The sequence below is a fragment of the Hemitrygon akajei genome, chromosome 7, assembly GCF_048418815.1.
Source record: "Hemitrygon akajei chromosome 7, sHemAka1.3, whole genome shotgun sequence".
Lineage (NCBI taxonomy): Eukaryota > Metazoa > Chordata > Chondrichthyes > Myliobatiformes > Dasyatidae > Hemitrygon > Hemitrygon akajei.
The window spans coordinates 78,844,729-78,850,728 of record NC_133130.1 but is presented as its reverse complement, the minus strand read 5'-3'; positions in this window follow the sequence as shown (position 1 = coordinate 78,850,728).

The window sequence follows — 6,000 nt, the reverse complement described above, 5'->3', positions numbered from 1 at the left end:
ATCTAGCATCCAGTTTATTCGGCATAAAATCCAAGTCATATGCACACCATCTAAGAATTGCAATATCTCCCTCTAGTTTATATTGTTTTATAATAGTTTTCCATATTTTAAGAGTCCATTTCACCCATGGGTTATCAATAGTATTTATGTACCTTTGTAGGTTGTTATCAGCCAAAATTGCCTGTATGGGAATGGGAAGTATCCTCTCTTCAATGTTTTTCCATTGAGAGTCATATGACGGGTTGCACAGCTCTCAACTATGCTACAAGATGATAATCTCTAAGGTAGGCCCCATCCCCTCTTTTCCTTGGCTGATTGCAAAGTTTTGAGATGAACTCTAAGCCTTTTACCTTCCCATATTTATCTTGACAGCATTTTGTTCCATTCATTGAATTGATTTTGGTTAATCTTTATTGGTAGGGTCTGAAAGAGGTACAATAATCTGGGCAGTATATTCATTTTAATGGATTCAATCCTTGAACTGAGACTAAAAAAAGGAATTAGTTTCCATCTTCCTTAATTTTTTATATATAGGTGAATAATTGCATTCTGATCATTTTGCCAAATCTTTTGGCATAATGATACCCAAATATTTGAAAGACTCTATTGGCCATGCCCAGGGATATTTACTTTCAATTTCTCTTGATGGGCTATAGTTATATGAAAATAATTGGGTTTTATCTATGTTGATCTTGTATCCTGATAATTGACCATATTGTTCAAAGGATTGCATCAATTTAGGTAAAGAGTATGTTGGTTGCCCTAGATAAATCAAAATGTCATCCGTGTAACAGGCCAATTTACGCTCTGTCCCTTTAATAGTAATTCCCCTGATATCTTCATTTTGTCTGATGTATTGAGCTAATAGTTCCAGATATAATGTGGAGTAGTGGTGACCATGCACAACCCTGTTTCGTGCTCCTTTCTAGGCTAAAAATATTTGATAAATATCCATTGATTTTAATCCTAGCAGTAGGGTTGTATAGTTTTAATAATTGTATCATGTAAACTAAATCTATGAAAACTCTGTAAAGAAACTTCCAATTAACCGAATCAAATGCCTTTTCAGCGTCCATGCTTATCACTATTGCTTCAATTTTATTTTTTTTGTATATGATCCATAATGTGAAGTGTCCATAGAACCATAGAACATTACAACACAGAAACAGGCCTTTTGGCCCTTCTTGGCTGTGCCGAACCATTTTTCTGCCTAGTCCCACTGACCTGCACCTGGACCATATCCCTCCATACCCCTCTGATCCATGTACCTGTCCAAGTTTTTCTTAAATGTTAAAGGTGAGCCTGCATTTACCACTTCATCTGGCAGCTCATTCCACACTTCCACCACTCTCTGTGTGAAGAAGCCCCCCCCCCCCCCATGTTCCCTTTAAACTTTTTCCCCTTCACCCTTAACCCATGTCCTCTGGTTTTTTTCTCCCCTAGCCTCAGTGGAAAAAGCCTGCTTGCATTCACTCTATCTATACCCATCATAATTTTATATACCTCTATCAAATCTCCCCTCATTCATCTATGCTCCAGGGACTAAAGTCTTAACCTATTCAACCTTTCTCTGTAACTCAGTTTCTCAAGACCCGGCAACATCCTTGTAAACCTTCTCTGCACTCTTTCAACATTATTAATATCCTTCCTGTAATTCGGTGACCAAAACTGCACACAATACTCCAAATTCAACCTCACCAATGCCTTCCTTATACAACCTCACCATATCATTCCAACTCTTATACTCAATACTTTGATTTATAAAGGCCAATTTACCAAAAGCTCTCTTTACAACCCTATCTACCTGTGACACCACTTTTAGGGAATTTTGTATCTGTATTCCCAGATCCCTCTGTTCTACTGCGCTCCTCAGTACCCTACCATTTATCTTGTAAGTTATACCTTGTTTTTTTCCTTCCAAAGTGCAATACCTCACACTTGTCTGTGTTAAACTCCATCTGCCATTTTTCAACCCATTTTTCCATCTGGTCCAGATCCCTCTGCAAGCTTTGAAAATCTTCCTCACTGCCTACTACACCTCCAATCTTTGTACCATCAGCAAATGTGCTGATCTAATTTACCACGTTATCATCCAGATCATTGATATAGATCACAAATAACAATGGACCCAGCACTGATCCCTGTGGCACACCACTAGTCACAGGCCTCCACTCAGAGAAGCAATCCTCCACTACCACTCTCTGACTTCTCCCAATAAGCCAATGTCTAATCCAATTTACTACCTCACCATGTATACCTAGCGACTGAATTTTCCTAACTAACCTCCCATGCGGGACCTTGTCAAAGGCCTTACTGAAGTCCATGTAGACGACATCCACTGCCTTTCCTTCATCCATTTTCCAGGTAACACCCTAGAAAAACTCTAATAGATTTGTTAAACATGACCTACCACGCACAAAGCTGTGTTGATTCTCCCTAATAAGCCCCTGTCTATCTAAATACTTGAAGATCCTATATCTCTTAGTAATCCTTCCAATAATTTACCTACTACCGACATCAAACTTACCAGCCTATAATTTCCTGGATTACTTTTAGAGCTTTTTGTAAACAATGGAACAACATGAGCTATCCTCCAATCCTCCGGCACCTCAGCCGTAGCTATCGACATTTTAAATATATCTGCTAGGGCCCTTGCAATGTCAACACGAGTCTCCTTCTAGGTCCGAGGGAATACCCTGTCAGGTCCTGGTTATCTACTCTGATTTGCCTCAAGATAGCAAGCACCTCCTCCTCTTCAATCTGGATAGGTTCCATGACCTCACTACTTGTTTGCCTTATTTCCATTGACTCCATGACAGTTTCCTTAGTAAATACAGATGCAAAATACCCATTTAAAATCTCCCCCATTTCTTTTGGTTCCATACATAGCCAACCACTCTGATCTTCAAGAGGATCAATTTTATCCCTTACTATCCTTTTGCTTTTAATATACCTGTAGAAGCTCTTTGGATTATCCTTCACCTTGACTGCCAAAGCTACCTCATGTCTTCTTTTAGCCCTCCTGATTTCTTTCTTAAGTTTTTTTTTGCACTTTTTATACTCCTCAAGTACCTTATTTGCTCCCTGTTTCCTATACATGTCATACATCTCTCTCTTCTTCTTTATCAGAGTTCCAATATCTCTAGAGAACCAAGGTTCTTTATTCTTATTCACTTTGCCTTTAATCCTGACAGGAACATACGAACTCTGCACTCTCAAAATTTCTCCTTTGAAGGCCTCCCACTTACCAACAACATCCTTGCCAGAGAACAACCTGTCCCAATCCATGTGTTTTAGATCCTTTCTCATTTCTTCAAATTTGGCCTTTTTCCAGTTTAGAACTTCAACCCGAGGACCAGATCTATCTTTATCCATGATCAAGTTGAAACTAATTGTGTTATGATCACTGGAACCAAAGTGATCCCCTACACACACTTCCGTCACCTGTCCTAACTCGTTTCCTAACAGGAGATCTAATATTGCATCCCTCTAGTCGGTACCTCTATATATTGATTTAGAAAACTTTCATGAACACATTTTACAAGCTCTAACCCGTCTAGACCTTTAACAGTACGGGAGTCCCAAACAATATGTGGAACATTAAAATCCCCTACTATCACAACTTTGTTTCTTGCAGTTATAGACAATAGATAATAGGTGCAGAAGTAGACTATTCGGCCCTTCGAGCCTGCACCGCCATTTTGAGATCATGGCTGATCATCTACTATCAATACCCGGTTCCTGCCTTGTCCCCATATCCCTTGATTCCCCTGTCCATAAGATACCTATCTAGCTCCTTCTTGAAAGCATCCAGAGAATTGGCCTCCACTACCTTCCAAGGCAGTGCATTCCAGACCCCCACAACTCTCTGGGAGAAGTTGTTTTTCCTTAACTCTGTACTAAATGACCTACCCCTTATTCTCAAAACATGCCCTCTGGTACTGGACTCTCCCAGCATCTGAAACATATTTCCTGCCTCTATCTTGTCCAATCCCTTAATAATCTTATATGTTTCAATCAGATCCCCTCTCAATCTCCTCAATTCCAGCGTGTACAAGCCCAGTCTCTCTAACCTTGCTGCGTAAGACAGTCCAGACATCCCAGGAATTAACCTCTGCTATCTCTCTGCAGATTTGCTCCTCCAATTCTTGCTGACTATTTGGTCTATAATACAACCCCATTAATATGGTCATACCTTTCCTGTTTCTCAGCTCCACCCATATGGCCTCAGTAGACAAGCCCTCTAATCTCTCCTGCCTGAGCACTGCTGTAACATTTTCCCTGACTAGCAATGCCAACCGCCACCCTTCATCCCTCTGCCTCTATCACGTCTGAAACATCGGAACCCTGGAACATTAAGCTGCCAGTCCTGGCCCTCCTGTAGCCAAGTGTCCTTCGTATATTGTCCTGTGTTTGGCGTTGTTGTATAAAACCTGTCTGATCATTATGTATCAGTATGGGTAGAAACTCTTGTAATCGTTTGGCCATGATGGAGGTAAATAATCTATAATCCACATTAAAAAAAAGATATTGGTCTAAATGACCCACATTCCATTTTATCCTTGCCTTCTTTCGGTATAGCTGAAATTATCGCCTCCTTCCAGCTGGGTGGCATTTGTGCCTTTTTTAGAGCCTAGTTCAGTGTGGGGAGTAAAATAGGAATTAACTCACTTTTTAAATTCTTTATACCACTCTGCCATATATCCATCAGATACTGGTGACTTGCTTAGTTTAAACCTACTAATTGCAGCTTTTAGTTCAACTTCAGTTATGTCAGCAGTCATCGTTCTATTTTGTTCTTCGCTTAATGTGGGTTACTCTAGAGAATTCAGGAAGGTGTCAAATTGGATTATTCTTCCCCCTGAAACTTTGGAATATAGAGTTTTGTAAAACACTTAAAGCTTCTTGGATATCATTTAGCTTTTTTTTTTATCATTTTGTTCCTGGATCCCTAATTCTATGAATTGTATTTTCTGCTATCTTTTTTCAGTTTCCACGCCAGTATTTTCAGAGATTTAGATCCGCTTTCATAGTGTCTCTGTTTCAGAAACATTCAATTATTCCTGATTTCTTGTGTAGCCAAACTATTAATTTCATTCCTAATTTTTAAAATTTCCTCTATGTATCCTGCGCCAAACTCAATTTGTGCTTTTTTCTCTAGTTCCTTTAGCTTATTCTGTAATTCCTCTAATGTTTTATTCCATATTTTTTTTTCTTCTTAAGATATCGCTATGATTTTCACTTTAGGCAGCCTTCAGAGTATCCCATAGAATGGGAGGTGAAACCTCTCCATTATCATTGAATTCTAAGTAATGACCAATTTCCTTTTTAATTCGTTCCTTAAATTAGGGATCATTGAGTAGACTTGAATTTAGTTTCCAAATAGATAGATAGATACTTTATTTATCCCCATGGGGAAATTCAACTTTTTTCCAATGTCCCATACACTTGTTGTAGCAAAACTAATTACATACAATACTTAACTCAGTAAAAAATATGATATGCATCTAAATCACTATCTCAAAAAGCATTAATAATAGCTTTTAAAAAAAGTTCTTAAGTCCTGGCGGTAGAATTGTAAAGCCTAATGGCATTGGGGAGTATTGACCTCTTCATCCTGTCTGAGGAGCATTGCATCGATAGTAACCTGTCGCTGAAACTGCTTCTCTGTCTCTGGATGGTGCTATGTAGAGGATGTTCAAAGAAAAATAGTATTCTTTGGTTGTAGGTCAAAAACAACAGATAAATATATGGGTGCATGGTCACTTACATCTATTGTCCCAATTCCAAGGGGGTTTATTTTGTCTTTATCTTTTCCAAATGTTATGAAATAGTCTGTTCTTGAATATACAGAACGGTGAGCAGAATAATGAGCATAATCCCTTCTGTCGGGGAAAAGGTCCCTCCATATATCAATTAGACTAACATCCTCAAAAAGTGTGTTAACTTTCTTATGTAAAGATTTTGTTTCATAGGTTTTTCTATTGGAAGAGTCTAACT